Source organism: Protopterus annectens, chromosome 15.part0 (genome assembly GCF_019279795.1).
Source record: "Protopterus annectens isolate FY-2018-M chromosome 15.part0, PAN1.0, whole genome shotgun sequence".
NCBI classification, from domain to species: domain Eukaryota; kingdom Metazoa; phylum Chordata; order Ceratodontiformes; family Protopteridae; genus Protopterus; species Protopterus annectens.
The window spans coordinates 242999355-243019319 of record NC_056749.1 but is presented as its reverse complement, the minus strand read 5'-3'; the positions used below and the strand labels follow the sequence as shown (position 1 = coordinate 243019319).

Here is a 19965-nt window from a genome sequence, read left to right as displayed (position 1 = left end):
ACAGTGGTGCTTACAGAGGTCTCTTCAGAGATGCAAGAGACTGGACTTTTTCTGTGTCTTTTGATTACCAAGAAAGTTTGAGTGAGCAAAAAGCCCATTTTCAGCAAAGACCTGAGGAGGAAAGCTCCACAAGTAAAGTACAATTAATATGTTGTTAAAGATTACACATACAAGAAATGCTAATTGCGTGCAGGAAGGCTGCCAGATAACATATGTAGTTATTAGTATAATGTATGCCATTACAGATAGGGTAGTGCAATATGTGCAGTTGTATACCAGCAATTCACAATAGAGTGGAGCTAGTCTGTAAGGTGATAGCGGGTAGTAAAGGATATATGAGGCGTTATTTGCAAATGACAGTGTGCTTAGTTTATGGTAGTTGACTATATATCTTTGTTCTGAAAATCAGGATAAAGCAACAGATGTAATGCGATCCTATCTCGCCTACATTCATAACTGATGGGCTCGGAGCCGAGAATCGGCTCCGACTCGGCCGATACACTAGCACGAAGTCTCTGGCTGGGCCAACCCCTTATCCCAGGATGCACCACGCCCAAACCCCCAGATCTCATTTGCCGCTCCTAGAGTAACGACGTGGTCTCGACTTGGCTGTGGCCAAGTACCCTTCTTTTTTGGCCTTTTGGTCGCTTTTTTGGCAGTTGGCTTTAAAGTCTATAGTCAAACAGCTATTTTAATAGCTATCTTGTTGTCTGTTCCATTGTGATTGACTGTGTTTGTCTTTTTGGATTGTTGTGGTAATTCCTTCTGTTTGGCGGGCTAGGCCCGTTTCAGTTAGAGGGCCTTCGCCCTATCTCTTGTCGAGTGTTTAAGTTAGAGCTCTTCCCCCCCATCCCTCCTTGTGTGTTGAGTGAGTTACAGATGGTATGTCTGTCAAAGAAAAGGAACATAAGCCATCGGGTTTTAAAAAATGTTCAAAATGCAATTACAAGATGTCGTTGACAGATGGCCACGCCATCTATTTATTGTCTAGGGGCTAAACACTTGCAAGAATCTTGCAGTGTTTGCCATGCCTTCTCCTCTCGTGTCCTACAGGAGATAAAAAAATAAGCTGATCCCGAAGGGTTTGATCAAGCCAGCCTTCGAGGAAGCTTTGGCTTCTTCTCCCTCCTCAAAATCGAAGCAAAAGAAGTCTTCGGTTCCGACAAGTCCGTCTTAGCCGCCTGCAAAAAGAGCTAAATCTGTGTCCCCTTCCTCGGCTCCACTGGCCTCGGAGCCGCAGGATAGAGGATCTAAATCTGGGTCTCCTTCGGCTCCATTGGTCTCTGAGCCGCAGGAGAGTGTTTCTGCTCTGGGGTCGGTTTCATCAGCTCCTGAACCGTCTGCGCCGAAAGGGGTCTCTGTTCTGGTAGAGTCTGCTTTGGCTGCGATCCTTTTGGAGCCGATTCGGAGCCGGCCTCCTAGCTTTGTCTCGGAGCCGATAGAAAAAGTTTCTCGGCCCCCTTCTGTTTCCTCCAGGTCCTCCAGGCTTTCAGATTCGGATGTAGATAGGGTGGTCCAGAGGCTCCTCCAGTCACCTGTCTTATCCAAATTATTTTCGGCTCCGGTCCAGTCTGCCCTGGAGACTGCCCTTTCGATACAGTTTCTTCCTTCTCCGACAACCTTGGTGTCGTCTGAGTTCGTAGAGTCGGGTGAAGTCCTTGAGTCTGTTCCGAGACTCACTGCTAGTCTATCGGCACAGACTTCAGCTCCAACCCTTTCTGTGCCTTCCAGAGGTTTCGGTTATTGGGTGTCCCCAGCCGGGCCCAAGGGGGATTAGTCGGGGCTTCTGGTTTCTGCCCCTAGTCTCCCTCTTGGCACCTCGGCTAGGGGAACCACGACGCCGGTCATGGTCTCTGAGACGGGCCTCTCCTCAGATTCTGGTGGGCCCGCCTTCGAGGCTATGAGGAGCCCGCTGGCCAAGTCTCTAGTGACTTCACCTGAATCTGCGACTCCTTCCCTAGACAACGTGACTAGAGCTTCTGGTCCCCCCCTGTCTTTGGACAGTGCGGCTCCTAGGCCTGTGGATTCCTCCTTGTGTGGTCCCCTGTTTTCCGAGGAGCCTTCAGAGTTCGTGCCTGAGCCCCCCAGGAAAAAATTGTGCAAGAGGAAGCACATAGACTCCCCAGATGAGTCTTGTCACCTTGGACACCGACCTTGATGGTGCAGAAGGGTCCCCTAAGTCGTCCCCTGATGATGTCTGAGACAGAGGGGCGACTGGCCATCCAAAAACCCTTCCGCGGAGGAGTCTGTCTTCCTCAAGCCCTTCGGAGCCCAACACTCTGCCTCCTGGGTGTCTCCACCCTTCTATGAGTTACTGGACCTTATTTGTCGAAGGGTGTGCGAACACCCTGATTCTGTGGAGCCAGTTCCTTCTTGCCCCAACAAGTTTTTATCCGCACCCCCTGGCAAGGAGATCCGTCCAGCGTCCCAGTCGGCCCGAATACAGAGAATAAGGCTGGCGCCGGTATCGTGGGTCATGGCGCTGGCGCGTCAGCAGGGTAAGGTACTAACTAATCGACCCGGCGTCATTCCTCAGTCTTTTTTGCGCATGGTCGATGCAGAAGCAATTTTGCGAGTGCAGGTTGGCGAAACAGAGTTTTGGCTTTTGCCTCAGTATTTAACCGGATGTCAGAAAAAGTGAATAACTGTATTTCTTGTGGGAAGCAGATTATCATACATTGTGTATAGAGCACGGCGTTGTTGGTTGCCGCTCTTGTGCTAGATTTTAGGTTGGTGTTTGGAATATAATATGCCGATGAAGCGCAAGGACAAAACAGTGAGCCTAGGGGTGAGAGGTTTTGCCAGGAGTCTCCATGGAGTCTCAGGCAGATACTTTATTGTTACAGGATGTGCCCTCTCAGGAGGTAGGCCAGGCTGAGGGGGAGGTAACTGTTCTTCTCCAAGCATTTGGCTTTGTGCCTAAGAAACATAGAAGATTTGATTACTCTAATTAGAGGTTCTATGCCCCGCCTGATAAGAGGCCTAGGGTGGAACAGGAGTTTGATACTTTTGAACAGTGTTCACAGGCTTCAGAGTCTTCTGTGGAAGACTTACAAGAGTTTCCTACTTATTCTGATTCTGATGTGGATGATTCCACTCCTACAGCTTCTCCTCCTGAGGATTTTTCATTTTCAGAGACTCTCCATGAGGGAGCACTTTAAATGGGAATTACTCTGATTGCTTGTTTTACCCCAGCATAGGCCTTTCCTGTGTTGAATGTGGTGGAGGATGTTTTGCAGAGGCTTCCTGAACCCTGACTCCTTGCCTCCTGCTCCTGTTAAGCCTGATAGGTATTATAGGGTGTTTGTTTAAGAGTCTATAAAGAGGCAAGGGCTTTGGATAGGTGGGTCTTCCACTCTAGCCATTGTCAGTTTCACATGCTAAAATATCAGAATAAATCTAAGGTGCTGGATTTGGTTCATGTGTCTGAACAAGTGGGTAAGCATTCTTTGCAGTGTGGTTTTGATGCTGTTCAGGCCTCCTCGAGGGTGGCTGCTACTAGTTCTGTTCTGCAGACATGCCTGGTTGAAGGATCAGAATTTAGCTGAGCATGTTAAGACCAGGATTTTGATGCTCCTTTACAGTCTGATGTGTTGTTTGGACCTTTTAAAGAAAATGGAGGACAAAGCTAAGTCTATGCAGACTGTTAAAGATTTTTGCAGGTGCAGCCTCCGAAGTTTAGTAGAAATTGGCCTGCTAAGGGGACATATCCTGCTTAGTCCCAGTCTAGGGTCTAGGCGTGGTAGGGGCAGGGCTCAAGGTTCATTTAGGCAGATCAGAGAGTTCACCTGCTCAGACTTCTGGTGAGGGCAGGGGTCAGTCCTTTCAGACCCAATGACAGCTGCCAGTGGCAGCCTTTGGGTCTTTTCAAAGAAAATTGGGATTTAATCCAAGACAGATGGGTGCTGGATATCATTCATTACAGATTTTATTTCCACAAGATGCCCCTTTCAAGGGCATGCCAGATGTTCCTCCTCCACAAAGAAAAGAGGCTCACAAGCAAGTTTCTCAGTTACTCCAGATAGCCATTCAGCCAGTCCCTGTGTCAGGGGCTGGATTTTATTCAAAGAAGGGGAACACGTGGAGACCAATTTTGGATTTATCTATCCTCAACACTTATCTGGACATTCCCAAGTTCAAGATGTTGACGTTACAACAACTGTTACCTCTGCTGGGCAAGGATCACTGGATGGTAACTTTGGATCTCATAAGGCTAAGTTGCAGAAAGTAACTGGAGATTTTCATTATCAGTTCTCTGCATTGCCCTTTGGCTTATCTAGAGTATTCTGATAGCTTACTTCAGGCTTCAAGGCATTCAAATCTATCCTTACTTGGACGACTGCCTGATTCTGGCTCAAGCAAAGGAAGACCTTCTACAGCATCTGGAATATGTCATAGCAGTGCTAAGATGCCTAGGGTATTCAAATAAAGTCCAGTCTAGTACCCTCTCAAGACATGTGCTTTGTGAGACTGAATACAGCAGCCCAGATGGCCTTTTAACGACAAACAACAGAGTCTGTCACTTTACTTCCATCAACTATCTCATCAGTCCGTGCTGACTGCAAGGACAGTCCTTCAAGCATTAGGGTTCATGGCATCTTGTATTCTGGTGCTTCCTGCCAAACTGCATATGAGGAAGCAAATGTATGGACACAGCACTGCCAGGATTTGGACACTGTCATTCAAATAATACCTTGCCTTCAAAATCACCTAAACAAGGGATGACCCGCCAGAGAGTCAGATTTTAACGACAGATGCCTCGGACACTGCTTGGGAGCTCATCTAAATGGAAAGTGGATACAAGACAAATGGCCTGCCAGACTACAGCATCTACATATCAACATGAAGGAGATGTTAGCAGTCCAGTTTGCATTGATGGCTTTCAAGGAGTTACTTCAGGGCAGGTGTTGATTCTAACAGACAACACAACTGTCATGTGGTACATCAACAAGCAAGGGGAACACATTCTTATCCTCTATGCAGGCAAGCAATGATTTTATGGGAGACTAAGCCTGCAACTAACTCTTCAGGCAAGGTTTCTGCCAGGAGCACAGAACTCCTAGCAGATGTAGCAGACAAATCATGGATCCCGTGGAAACTGGATCTTCATGTATTTCAGAAATTGACAGTGTCATGGGGAACTCCAGACATAGATCTGTTCTTCCACTAAACCACCAGCTGCCAAAGTATTGCACAATCACACAGCTTGGAAAGTGGATGCTCTGTCTTTCAGTTGGAAAAACCTTCATGTCTATGCCTTTCCACCTCTGCCTCTTCTTCCAGAGGTATTATTAAAGGTCAGACAAGACAGGCCAAGGATGATTTTGATAGCTCCAGATTGGCCTCGGCAACACTGGTATCCAGTCAGGAAGCATTCCTCATTTGTTATCTCAGAAGGAGGGTCATCTGCTCAATGTCAAGCTTCACTCTCTTCATCTAACAGCTATTCTCTCTTGACAGGTCTCAACTTCCTCAACAAGTTTTAAATGTGATTATGGAAGCTAGCCTAGTACAAGGTGGAAGAGATTTTTATTTTGGAGTACAGCAAAGAATTTGGAGATTTCTGAGCCTAATTTGAGTGTGGCTCTTCAATATCTTCTGAGTTATTGGACAAAGGTTTGTCCTTCTTCCATTAAGATTCATGCTGCAGCAATTTCAGCTCATTATGATTGTGACCCACCTTTGTTTATCCTTTGTTCAGCTCCTACTCAATTTGTGTTGGAAAACTTACTCTACAACCTTTTGAGCCTGCAGCTACTGCTGAACTGAAATACTTGTGACTTTTTGTTGGCCATTACTTCTGAAGGGTTTCTGAGTTACAGGCCCTTATGGCCTTTTCTGATTTTCATAAGGATAGGGTATCATTATGCCTAAGGTGGTTTCTAGTGTGGCTTTAAACAAACTATTCATTTGCCTACTTTTATGCAGATCCCCAAAAATAAAGGGGAAAAGATTTTGCACACTTTAGATGTACACAGGCAATTGAGATATTATTTAAGCAGGACTAAGGATTTTGTCTCAGCAGTTGTTTGTTTCTTTTGCCTTGAGTTCACAGGGCAAGCCTGTGTCAAAACAAACGTTATTCCCATCATGGCAAGGATCCAGCTGGGATTAGGCCTCATTCCACTAGGGCTACTGCCACTTCAACAATTTCTAAGGTGGCAACTAAGGATATTTTGGAAGCAGCTACTTGGAGTTCAGTACATACTTTCTCTAAGCATTATCATCTTCCTATCTACTCTAAGTCTAGGGCTGGCTTTGCCACTGCTGTTTGGCATGTTATCAGCTCCTACTTCCTTATAATTTGCCAACCTCCTTTCCTCTGCTTTGGGATTCTACAGTCAGGACTGCAGCAATGGAACATAGTACAGTTTTGTACCTACCATAAATGTAGATGTTCGAGGATTCCTCCTTCCCTGTGTAGGTGAGTTTACATGCATATATATTTTGTATGTATATGTTTTTGGTGCAGGTTTTTGGGACTTGTCTTTTGGTCTTCTGACATTGACCTCTGGTATTGACTATACCCAATAGTCAGGACTGCAGCAATGGAATCCTCGAACATCTACATTTATGGTAGGTACAAAACTGTACTTTTCTAACAAAGGGAGTTCCGGTTGATGCTATGGTGGTGGCATCTGCCACCCGGCAGGATGTGGCAGATGCATCTACGTCTATCCATCCTCCTAACAAGGAGTCTAGGAGCATGGATAGGTACGGGAAGTGTACCCTGACTTCAGCGACCTTTACTCTGTGGTCGCTGTATTATTTATGTCACTTTACGAGGCTCCAAAGGGATCTCATAAAGGAGTTGAGATAACCCTGTCGGGTAACGTGCCTGAGGCGTTGACGCAGTCTGTCAATGCCAGCTGTCTACCCTTTCATCGATTAACTCGTCCATGAGGCTCATATCGTATGCAGCCAAAGGGGCGGGTAGGGCAGCGAGTTCGGGCGTAGCCCTTAGGAGGCAAGCCTGGATGTTCATCGTATTTCACTGTTGCAGTCATGACTGTAGGGTTCTCCCCTGCCGGCAGGCAGTCCTCGGTCGGCCAGAATCCCAAAGTCTGAGTCCGGCGTCGGCTGTTCAGCCATGCTCCATGACGTCAGAGCGTCAGGAGTACAAAGCTGGCAGCCAACGCCATGTTCTCCAGTCTTTCTTGCCGTGCGGTGATAGCAGTTAGCAAGTGCTGGTCGGCTGACCTCCTGACAATTTTTTCTAATCAAACTTCAGTCCGAAGACTTTCTTCTCCTACTCGAAGCTAAGTACCCCGTTGGGGAAACTTTTTTCTTGCTCCAGTCAGATGTCAGAAAAAGTTAATAATTGTATTTCATGTGGGAAGCAAATACCTCATAAGGATTTTCATTCTTACTGTATTCCTTGCTTAGGCCCTGACCACGACGTAGCTAGTTGTCGGTTTTGTGCTAGATTCAATCAACGTACTATTAAACGAAGGTACGAATTTGCTTTTCATTACTTCGGTAGGCATTTTAATTACAAAATGTCGTCTGATACGGTTCCGGCTACCGGAGTTCACAAACGACGAAAGGACAAAGACAGGCCTCCGAGGTCCAAATCAGACTATATCGCACAAGCAGAGCCAGCTTCAGGTTCGGCCGTCAGTGAGGTGCTTTTGCAGCCCCTGTCGTCGGCCATTTTGGAACCGATAGCCGAAACACTCCCACGAGGAGCCAACTAGGCCTTTGAATACTTCAGTTGGACCTTCGGACAATGCTCCGTCAGATGGGTCCGGAGCCGCTGTGCAGGTACCGGCTTCCGAGGGGGTTTTCAGGCCTACTCAACTTCTTATAAAGGCAAAGCCAAAGACAAAGGCAAAGAACCAGGCCTCTTCTGATACGGCTCCCAAGTCTCAGAAACAGTTACTTAAAATGGCAGAGGACTTACTTACTATGATTAGGGGTTCACATCCCCCTCCAGATAAAAGGCCAAGGCAGGAAGTTTATTATGACTCCTCTGATCAGGCTTCTGTTTCTTCTTCTGACCAGGAATATTCTTTCCCTCCTTATGAGGATTCTGATGCTGAGGAATCCATTCCTTCAGCTTCTCCCCCTGAGGATTTCTCTTTTGGGGAAACTTTGCATGAAATGAGGGAACATTTCCACTGGGAAGGACAGGAGTACTCTGAATCTAAGAAAAGATTAAGGGATTTTCTTCTTCCCCAACATAGGCCCCTAGCTATTCCTCCTATTTTGGATATTGTGGATGATGCTTTTTCGGAGGCTAACTTTAACTCCTGACTCTTTTCCTCCAGCTCCTGTTAAGCCAGACAGATACTATAGGGTTCCTGATTCCCACCAGTTTTTATTCAAGAACCCTACTGCTGACCCTGAAACCATTTCTCAGGGTCCTAAGGGCGTTAAGGCCACTTCTGCTAAAAACCCCATTCCCACTGAGAAGGATTCCAGATCTTTAGAAAGATGGGGCAAAAAAGTGTACACTTCTGCTACTTTATCAGGGCTTTAAACTGTCAGTTTCATATGCTGAAATACCAGCAATTTCTCCTGTCTGTTTTAAAGCAAAAGCTGACTTCCATTTCCGCCTGTGCAGATAAGGAATTACATGACTTATTGCATGCCACTGAACAAGTTGGGAAACCTGGTTTACACTGTGGATTTGATGCCTTGGAGGCTTCTTGTAGGGCTGCTGCCTCTGGCACAGTAATTAGAAGGCATGCATGGTTAAAGGAACAAAGTTTGCCAGATCAGGTAAAGGCTAAATTATTGGATGCTCCTGTTCAGCATAATGTTTTATTTGGATCTAAAGCTGAAGAGGTGATTAAAAAAATGGAGGACAAGGCTAAGTCCATGCAAACAGTTAGATTTCTTACAAGTACAGCCACCCAGATTTAGCAGGAATTGGCCTACAAAAAATTGGTCCTTTCCCAATTCAGACAGGCCTCAGAGGGGTAGATAATAGACGCCCCCGAGGTAGGCCTCAAACGCAAGCCTCTTGTAGACCAAGGCAGTGGACTGCTTCCACCCCTAGGGGAGGAGAAGACAGGTCGCAAGCTCATAGAAAACAGACTCAATGACTCCCTCTGTTGGGCTGCAGGAACTTCTTGCCTGGAAGCCCCTCTCGGAGGAAAACTTTCTTTTTCATCTAAATTGGACTCGTATAACCCAAGACAAAGTGGGTTCTGGATGTGGTTTCAAGAGGTTATAAATTCCATTTTCATACCCCACCAAGGCCAAGCGGATGGCCAGATCTTCCAAAACATCAATGGTCAGAGACATTAAACCAGGTGGAAGCTCTCTTGGCCATGAAAGCCATATAACTAGTTCCACTTTCAGAGATGGGACAAGGTTTTTACTCAAGGCTCTTTCTAGTCCCCAGGAAGCAAAATTCATGGAGACCCATTCTGGATCTGTCAGTCTTGAACACTTTTTTCTAGAGATACCAAAATTCAAGATGCTTACTCTACAGCAACTACTGCCAATGCTGACCAAAAATGCATGGATGGTAACTTTGGATTTAAAAGAAGCATATTTACACATTCCCATCTGACAGGAACACAGAAAATACCTCAGGTTCAAGACAGGATCGAGGCACTACCAATTCTCTGCGCTGCCCTTTGGATCGTCTACTGCGCCCATGGTCTTCAAGTGCCTGGCTCCAGTAGTAGCTTATTGCAGACTCAAGGGAATTCAAATTTACCCTTATCTGGACGACTGTCTTATTCAGGCAGACAGCAAGGATGTCTTACTCCAGCATCTACAGTTTGTTCAGAATCTTCTCAAGTTCCTGGGATTCACTGTAAACATAAAGTCAAATTTGACACCCTCACAACAGATAATTTTTCTGGGCGCTTCTCTAAACACAACAACCCAGATGGCATTTCTGACATACAAAAAACAATTACAGCTGGCTTCAACTTTCAAAACCTTGGCAACTACAACTCTGCTATCTGCAAGGAGATTCCTGCAGGCTCTGGGTTACATGGCCTCCTGCATCCTTCTCGTACCATGTGCAAGGCTACATATGAGGAAAATACAATGGTACCTAAAAAGTGTATGGTCTCAGCATTGTCACAGTCTAGACAAACTGATCTCCATCCTGCCTCGTCTTCAAAAGGAATTCCTTTGGTGGTCCAAGGCATGTACTCTAAACAAAGGAAAACACTTCTGTCTGCCTCCTGCCACTCAGATTCTAACCACGGATGCCTCAGAATATGCATGGGGAGCCCATTTTCGGGGCAACTGTCTGCAGGGCCTTTGGACAAAGGATCAGAAGCACCTGCATATCAATTTAAAGGAAATGTTAGCCGTTCAGAAAGCTCTATTGGCCTTCAGGAATCTTCTACAACCAGGACAACTACTGATACGGACAGACAACACCACAGTTATGTGGTACATAAACAAGCAAGGGGGATCTCATTCCTATCCCCTTTGCAGACTAGTCATGGATCTTTGGAGCACAGCTCTAACTTGCAATCTGGACCTTCAAGCACAGTTTCTACCAGGGAAGCAAAACTTCCTGGCAGTCTGAGCAGAAACCTTTCGGATCCACACGAATGGATGTTGGACTCCGAAATATTCAAGATGATTACAGCAGTCTGGGGATGTCCTCACATAGACCTCTTTGCATCCCACCTCAATCATCAACTACAAGTTTTTTGCACCAGGACTTTCCACGATCAAGCTTGGAAAGTGGATGCTCTATCATTTAGTTGGAGAAACCTCTCGGGATATGCCTTTCCGCCTCTTCCTCTTCTTCCACGAGTATTACTAAAGATCAAGCAGGACAAGCCCAATATGATAATCTTGCTGGCCCCAAATTGGCCTCGACAGTTTTGGTACCCAACACTGAAAAACCTTTGTCTAGAGCCACCCTGGGTTTTACCACAGATTCCGAACCTTCTGTCCCAACACCAGGGTCAGATTCTACACTCCCATGTCAAAACTCTCAGCCTGGCGGCCTGGTTAATCCAGGATCTTTGATTCATTCTCTCCTACCCAAGCAGGTTATGGATGTCATTTTAGAAGCCAGACGTCCTAGCACTAGAAAATCTTATGCAGGAAAATGGAAAAGATTTTATTCCTGGATGCAGGCTCAGGATTCTGATCCTCTTATTCCTAACATTCCTCAGATTTTACTTTACCTGTCAGACCTCTTACATAAGGGTCTCTCTCTCTCTTCCATTAAGATACATGCCTCTGCTATTTCTGCTCATTATAATACAGACCCTCCTATCTTTTCCCACTAGCTCATGACACAATTTCTCAGAGGAGCTAAGAACTTAAGGCCCCCTAGATCTCCTCCCATTCCTGCTTGGGATCTCAACTATGTTTTACAAAAGCTCACCTTACCTCCTTTTGAGCCTGCTGCCTCATCTGACATAAAGTTTTTATCTTGGAAGACAGCCATCCTGTTAGCTCTGACCTCTGCCAGGAGGGTTTCAGAGTTGCAAGCTCTTATGGCTGTGGAACCCTATATTATTTTTCATCAAGACAGGGTGTCTTTAAGGACTAATCCTACTTTCATGCCTAAGGTGGTTTCCAAAGTGGCTTTAAATCAAACACTTCACTTGCCAACCTTTTTCCCCACTCCTCAAAATAAAGGGGCAAGGATCTTACATTCCTTGGATGTACACAGACAACTACGTTTTTACCTGGACAGAACCAAGGACATCAGGAAATCCAGAACAATTGTTTTTCTTATGCTTCAAGTTCCCAAGGTAAAGCCATTTCAAAACAGACCAATGTTCTTCGTCTTCCCTTGCTGCAGTCCTGACAATTGGGGTATAGTCCGCGTCCCAGTCGGCCCGAATACCAGAGTATAAGGCTGGCGTCGGTCATGGCGCCTTAGACTGGCGTCAGTGCGTCAGGGTACTAATCGCATGACCGGCGTCATTTCCCCAGTCTTTTGCGCATGGTCCGATGCAGAAGCAATTTTGCGAGTGCAGGTTGGCGTTCTGAGATTTTCGAACCGGAGTTTCAGACCCGGTACAGAGTTGGCTAAGTAACCCGTTGGAACATTTTGGTTTTCTTGCCTCAGTATTTTACGGATGTCAGAAAAAGTCAATAACTGTATTTCTTGTGGGATGCAGATACCGCATACCGTTTTTCATACATTGTGTATACCTTGTTTAGGGCCTCTGCACGTCGTTGTTGGTTGCCGCTCTTGTGCTAGATTTAACAAGCGCTATTAAGAGGAGGCTTGATTGTGCTAGGTTAGTGTTTGGGAAGCGTTGCAATTATACTATGCCGTCGGATGCACCGTCGCCTGCTACATCTAAGAGGCGCAAGGACAAAACAGTGAAGTCTAGGGGTGAGGAAGCGGCAGTCCCGGACGTCGGTCCTTTAGAAGGCTCAGGGAGCCAGAGGTTTTGCCAGGAGTCTCTATGGAGTCACAGGCAGATACATTACTGGTACAGGATGTGCCCTCTCAGGAGGTAGGCCAGGCTGAGGGGCTTCTCAGGTAACTGTTCTTCCCTCTCTTCCCAAGGTAGTTAGGGCCTCTCCTTCTGTTGCCAAAGCTTCTTTTAGAGGAAGGCCAAGTTCAGCTTCTGTGGGGCTTCTCCTAGCATTTCGGCTCTGTGCCTAAGAAACATATGCTTAAAATGGCAGAAGATTTGATTACTCTGATTAGAGGTTCTATGCCCCACCTGATAAGAGGCCTAGGGTGGAACAGGAGTTTGATAGTTTTGAACAGTGTTCACAGGCTTCAGAGTCTTCTGTGGAAGACTTGCAAGAGTTTCCTGCTTATTCTGATTCTGATGTGGATGATTCCACTCCTTCAGGTTCTCCTCCTGAGGATTTTCATTTTCAGAGACTCTTCACTCCATGAGGGAGCACTTTAAATGGGAAGGCCAAGATTACTCTGACTCCAGAAAAGGCTTAGGGAATTCTTGTTTTGCCTCAGCATAGGCCCTTAGCTATTCCTCCTGTGTTGAATGTGGTGGAGGATGTTTTGCAGAGGCTTCTCTGAACCCTGATTCCTTGCCTCCTGCTCCTGTTAAGCCTGATAGGTATTATAGGGTGCCAAGCTCATAAGTATTTGTTTAAGAGTCCCAGGCGGACCCAGAAACTGTTTCTCAGGGGCCTAAAGGTGTTAAAGCTTCTGTGGTTAAAATCCTGTACCCTCTGATAAAGAGGCAAGGGCTTTGGATAGGTGGGGTAAGAAAGTATATACTTCTTCCACTCTAGCCATGAGGCGTTGAATTGTCAATTTCATATGCTGAAATATCAGAATTATCTCCTTTCACAATTGAAATCTAAGGTGGATGCTTTGGCGGAAGGTATTGAGTGTAAAGAATTGCTGGATTTGGTTCATGTGTCTGAACAAGTGGGTAAGCATTCTTTGCAGTGTGGTTTTGATGCTGTTCAGGCCTCCTCGAGGGTGGCTGCTACTAGTTCTGTTCTTCGCAGACATGCATGGTTGAAGGATCAGAATTTAGCTGAGCATGTTAAGACCAGGATTTTGGATGCTCCTTTACAGTCTGATGTGTTGTTTGGACCGCCTGTGGAAGCAGTTTTAAAGAAAATGGAGGACAAAGCTAAGTCTATGCAGACTGTTAAAGATTTTTGCAGGTGCAGCCTCCGAGTTTAGTAGAAATTGGCCTGCTAAGGGGTGGACATATCCTGCTTATGGTTCCCAGTCTAGGGGTAGATCTAGGCGTGGTAGGGGCAGGGCTCAAGGTTCGTTTAGGCCTAGATCAGACAGTTCACCTGCTCAGACTTCTGGTGAGGGCAGGGGTCAGTCCTTTAAGCAGAACCAATGACCTGCCTTTTCAGCTGCCAGTGGACTCTCGTCTGGCAGCTCCTTTGGGAGGAAGATTGTCTCTTTTCAAAGAAAATTGGGATTTAATCACTCAAGACAGATGGGTGCTGGATATCATTCATCACGGTACAGATTTTATTTCCACACAATGCCCCTTTCAAAGGCATGCCAGATGTTCCTCCTCCACAAAGAAAAGAGGCTCTCAAGCAAGTTTCTCAGTTACTCCAGATAGGGGCTATTCAGCCAGTCCCTGTGTCAGAAAGGGGCGGATTTTATTCTCGCCTGTTCCTAGTACCAAAGAAGGGGAACACGTGGAGACCAATTTTGGATTTATCTATCCTCAACACTTATCTGGACATTCCCAAGTTCAAGATGTTGGCGTTACAGCAACTGTTACCTCTGCTGGGCAAGGATCACTGGATGGTAACTTTGGATCTCAAGGAAGCTTACCTTCATGTGCCCATAAGGCTAAGTTGCAGAAAGTATCTGCGGTTTGAACTGGAGATTTTCATTATCAGTTCTCTGCATTGCCCTTTGGCTTATCTACTGCCCAGAGTATTCACAAAGGTTCTGGCTCCAGTGATAGCTTACTTCAGGCTTCAAGGCATTCAAATTTATCCTTACTTGGGCGACTGCCTGATTCTGGCTCAAGAAAGGAACACCTTCTACAGCATCTGGAATATGTCATAGCAGTGCTAAGATGCCTAGGGTATTCTGTGAGCGAAATAAAGTCCAGTCTAGTACCCTCTCAAGACATGTGCTTTCTGGGTGTGAGACTGAATACAGCAGCCCAGATGGCCTTTTTAACCCGGACAAACAAAAGTCTGTCACTTTACTTCCATCAACTATCTCATCAGTCCGTGCTGACTGCAAGGACAGTCCTTCAAGCATTAGGGTTCATGGCATCTTGTATTCTGGTGCTTCCCAATGCCAAACTGCATATGAGGAAGCTGCAATGGTATCTCAAAATGTATGGACACAGCACTGCCAAGATTTGGACACTGTCATTCAAATAATACCTTGCCTTCAAAGGAATTCTTGTGGTGGGCTCAGGAATGTCACCTAAACAAGCGACTCTCTGTCACCCCGACAGAGGCGAGTCAGATTTTAACGACAGATGCCTCGGACACTGCTTGGGGAGCTCATCTAAATGCAAAGTGGATACAAGACAAGTGGCCTGCCAGTCTACAGCATCTACATATCAACATGAAGGAGATGTTAGCAGTCCAGTTTGCATTGATGGCGTTCAAGGAGTTACTTCTTCCAGGGCAGGTGTTGATTCTGACAGACAACACAACTGTCATGTGGTACATCAGCAAGCAAGGGGAACACATTCTTATCCTCTATGCAGGCAAGCAATGATTTTATGGGAGACTGTTAAGCCTGCAACTGACTCTTCAGGCAAGGTTTCTGCCAGAGCACAGAACTCCCTAGCAGATGTATTAAGCAGACAAATCATGGATCCCCACAGTGGAAACTGGATCTTCATGTATTTCAGAAATTGACAGTGTCATGGGGAACTCCAGACATAGATCTGTTCTTCTCCACTAAACCACCAGCTGCCAAAGTATTGCACAAAGGGGTTTCATCACACAGCTTGGAAAGTGGATGCTCTGTCTTTCAGTTGGAAAAACCTTCATGTCTATGCTTTTCCACCTCTACCTCTTCTTCCAAAGGTATTACTAAAGGTCAGACAGGACAGGCCAAGGATGATTTTGATAGCTCCAGATTGGCCTCGGCAACACTGGTACCCACTTCTAAGGAGTCTTGTAAAGAAGCCTCCATGGCCTTTACCTCTGATTCCTCATCTGTTATCTCAGAAGGACGGTCATCTGCTCAATGTCAAGCTTCAATCTCTCCATCTCACAGCTTGGCATATTCTGTGTTGAAACATGGAAGGTCTCAGCTTCCTCAACAAGTTTTAAATGTGATTATGGAAGCTAGAAGGCCTAGTACTAGGAGAGTGCAGAAAAATGGAAGAGATTTTTATTTTGGTGTACAGCAAAGAATTTGGAGATTTCAGAGCCTAATTTGAGTGTGGCTCTTCAATATCTTACTGAGTTATTGGACAAAGGTTTGTCTTTCTCTTCCATAAAGATTCATGCTGCAGCAATTTCAGCTCACTATGATTGTGACCCACCTTTGTTTTGCATCCTTTGTTCAAGCAGTTTCTTAGAGGGCAAAGAATATAAGACCCCCGTAGAGCTCCTACTCCTGCTTGGGATCTCAACCTTGTGTTCCAACAAGTTAGTCTACAACCTTTTGAGCCTGCAGCTACTGCTGAATTGAAATATTTGTCATGGAAGACTGCTTTTCTGTTGGCTATTACTTCTGCAAGAAGGGTGTCTGAGTTGCAGGCCCTTATCGCAGTAGAGCCCTTTTGATTTTCCATAAGGACAGGGTATCATTAAGTACTAATCCTTCCTTCATGCCTAAGGTGGTTTCTAGTGTGGCTTTAAACCAAACTATTCATTTGCCTACTTTTTGCAGATCCTCAAAATAAAGGGAAAAGATTTTGCACACTTTAGATGTACACAGGCAATTCGTTATTATTTGAGCAGGACTTAAGATTTTAGGCAGTCTCAGCAGTTACTTGTTTCTTTTGCTTTAAGTTCACAGGGCAAACCTGTGTCAAAACAAACTATTTCTAGGTGGATTGGCTTTTGCATTGCATTTTGTTATTCCCATCATGGCAAAGAGGTTCCAGCTGGGATTAGGCCTCATTCCACTAGGGCTACTGCCACTTCAACAGCATTTCTAAGGGGTGGCAACTAAGGATATTCTGGAAGCAGCTACTTGGAGTTCAGTGCATACTTTCTCTAGGCATTATCACCTGCCTATATACTCTAAGACTAGAGCTGGTTTTGCCACAGCTGTTTTACAAGGCATGTTGTCAGCTCCTGCTACTTTATAATTTGCCAGCCTCCTTCCCTCTGCTTTGGGATTCTACCCAATTGTCAGGACTGCAGCAAGGAAGGCGAAGAACATAGTACAGTTTTGTACCTACCATAAATGTAGATGTTCGAGGATTCCTTGCTGCAGTCAATTACCCTCCCTCCTTCCCTCTGTGTTTCAGGGTGGTTGTGTAGGTGAGTTTACATGCTTATTTTTTGTATATATTACTGTATATATTGTACATGTTTCTTGGTGCAGGTTGTTTTTGGGACTTGTCTTTTTGGGTCTTCTGACATCTGGGGCAAGAAAAGACTGAGGAAATGGCGCCGGTCATGCGCATTAGTACCCTGGCGTACTGGCGTCAGTCTAAGGCCATGACCGACGTCAGCCTCTCTGGTATTGGGCCGACTGGGACGCGGACTATACCCCAATTGTCAGGACTGCAGCAAGGGAATCCTCGAACATCTACATTTATGGTAGGTACAAAACTGTACTTTTCTAAATGGATTGCTCATGGAATCAGGTTTTGCTATTCACACCATGGAAAGCAAATCCCAGGGAGTACAAGGACTCACTCTACCAGAGCTGCTGCCACTTCAGCTGCCTTCCTCAGGGGAGTTCCTACCAAAGACATTTTGGAAGCTGCAACTTGGAGTTCAGTGCATACTTTCTCCAAGCACTACAATCTACCTCTCTAAGTCTAGGGCAGGCTTTGCTTCTGCAGTCTTGCAGGGTCTTATAGCCGCCCCCTCTACTTTATGACCACCTCCCTTTCTTTCTGCTTTGGGATTCTACCCTACAGTCATGACTGCAACAGTGAAACACGATGAACATAGTACAGTTGTGTACACTTACCATAAATGTAGATGTTCGAGTGTCTTCACTGTTGCAGTCTGGGTTTCCCTCCCTCCTGTTTCCTCTTATTTTTTCTTGTGTGGTTCCATTTTTCACCCTTCTTCTGAGGTGTATTTGCAAAGGGTATGGGATCTTACTCATTTTGGAACTTCTGGCATCTGGGGCAAGAAAAACTGGAGAACATGGCGTCGGCTGCCAGCTTTGTACTCCTGGCGCTCAGATGTCAGGGAGCATGGCTGAACAGCCGACGCCGGAACCAGACTTTGGGATTCTGGCCGACCGAGGACTGCCTGCCAGCAGGGGAGAACCCTACAGTCATGACTGCAACAGTGAAGACACTCTAACATCTACATTTATGGTAAGTGTACACAACTGTACTATGCGCTTGTCACTTTGCGGAGGCGTTCAAGTCTTCCTTCACCGACGCTCCATTCGATGGGTCCTCTCTCTTTGGACCCAAGGTTAAAGACGCTCACTAGATGTGAGCAGGAGGGTAAGACTGTCTGCTGTTGGGGCCCGTTTTTCGCTTCCCTTTAGACCTTATCCCAAGGCTCAGGGGGGAGGAAAGATGTGGTTCAGAAAGTTCCAAAAGTCTTTCCCTGCCGATCAGGGTGACCCCCCCCCCTTCCAGAGGCAAGGGGGGGGTTATTCTGGAAGAAGTCGCCCTAGAGGCGGCGGAGGCCCCCACAACTCAGGAGACCACGAATCCTTTGGTTCCTCCTTTCAGCGTCCCTGAGGGACTGCCCGACTGTGCGTCTCCGGAGCCAGTCGGGGGTCGATTCTCGACGCATCCAAGGGCCTGGGGTTCCATCACTCAGGATCAGTGGGTGCTTCGTATCATCGCCGGAGGTTACACCATCCCCTTTATCCGTCCCCCTCCACAGTCAAGGAATTTCCCGGATGTGCCACCCAGTCAACGGGATCAAGCAGCCATAGAGGTCGCAAAGCTGCTCGGAAAGGGAGTCACCTAGCCAGTCCCCGCAGACCAGACCGGATTAGGAACTTATTCAAGGTTATTTTTGGTGCCGAAAAGAAAGAGACCCACCCTGGATCTCCACCACCTAAACCGCTTCGTAAAGAAGTCCAAGTTCCGGATGGTCACGTTGCAATCCATTTTCCCATTGCTGGAGAAAGGAGTATGGATGTGCTCCATTGATCTCAAGGACGCCTATTATCACATCAAGATAAACAGGGCTTCCAGAATACATTTACGCTTCTGGCTAGGAGCCAGTCACTTCTAGTTCCGGGCCCTGCCCTTTGGTCTCACCACAGCCCCCAGGGTGTTTACCAAATGTCTGGCAGTGGTGACTGCTCACCTGAGAGATCCTGGGATTCCAGGTGTTTCCTTATCTAGACGACTGGTCCTCACCGCCCCCACCAGCCATCTTCTTACTCAAGCCGTGAGTGCTACCATCGAGTTGGGACATCTATTAGGAATTACATTCAACTGGGAAAAGTCTGTATTGCTGCCATCACAGCGTGTTGCCTTTAGGCGCAGAGCTAGACTCTGTAGAGATGCGAGCATTCCTTTCAACAGAGAGGATAAAGATACTACATGACCAAGTCCTAGCCCTACTACCCCGAAGGAAAGCCCCAGCCAGGATGGTCCTTCAGCTTTTGGGGTCGATGGCGGCCGTCATTCTCCTGGTCCCTCTGGCAAGATTGCACATGCGAATTCTTCAATGGCTCCTGTCGACTCAGTGGTCATACCAAGATCTGCCGTTGTCCTACCCGATTGTCATCACTGAAACGTGCCGGCGAGATCTTCGTTGGTGGCTCCTTTCCTCCAACCTGAACCAGGGGAGACTCTTCTGCCCCCCCTCCCCCATTGCCACAGTGACCACGGACGCCGCTCAGATAGGATGGGGGGGCATTATCTGGGCAGAACGGTTCAAGGCACGTGGCAAGATCACGAAACCCACTTTCATATCAATGTTCTGGAAATGTGGGCAGTGCTTCTAGCGTTGCAGGCACATCACAGCTTTCTTCCCAAGGGGTACCATCGCAATCTTCTCAGACAATATGGCGGTAGTATGGTACCTGAACAAGCAGGGAGGAACCAGGTCTTATCCTCTTTGCAGAGAAGCCATGAGAGTGTGGAACTGGGTGATCGCTTCCCAGAGATTTCTAGTGGCAACGCACATTCCGGGGAAGTCCAATGTGATAGCAGACAGGCTGAGCAGAGTTATTCTGATGCCTCACGAGTGGTCCCTGAACGACCAAGTAGCGGCTCGGATCTTCTCCAAGTGGGGGTTCCCCTGCTGCGACCTTTTCGCCAGCCCCTGGAATGTGAAGTGCAGCAATTTCTTCTCCCTGATTTCCCCCCCCCCCAGGGGGAGTCCCCTAGGGACGCTCTAGTCCACAATTGGCCCTCCGGTCTGCTCTACGCCTTCCCTCCGGTCCCTCTACTGCCAAAGGTGATTCAGAAGGCGATCTGCTTGGGAAGCAGCATGATTTTGATCGCACCACACTGGCCC

General features: G+C 46.7%; 1 protein-coding gene across 1 annotated transcript in view; it reads left to right on the top strand.

The window, feature by feature from the left end:
• RAB21 (RAB21, member RAS oncogene family) overlaps nt 1–19965 on the top strand; it is a 445727-nt gene that overhangs the window by 160327 nt on the left and 265435 nt on the right. The window lies entirely within an intron of this gene.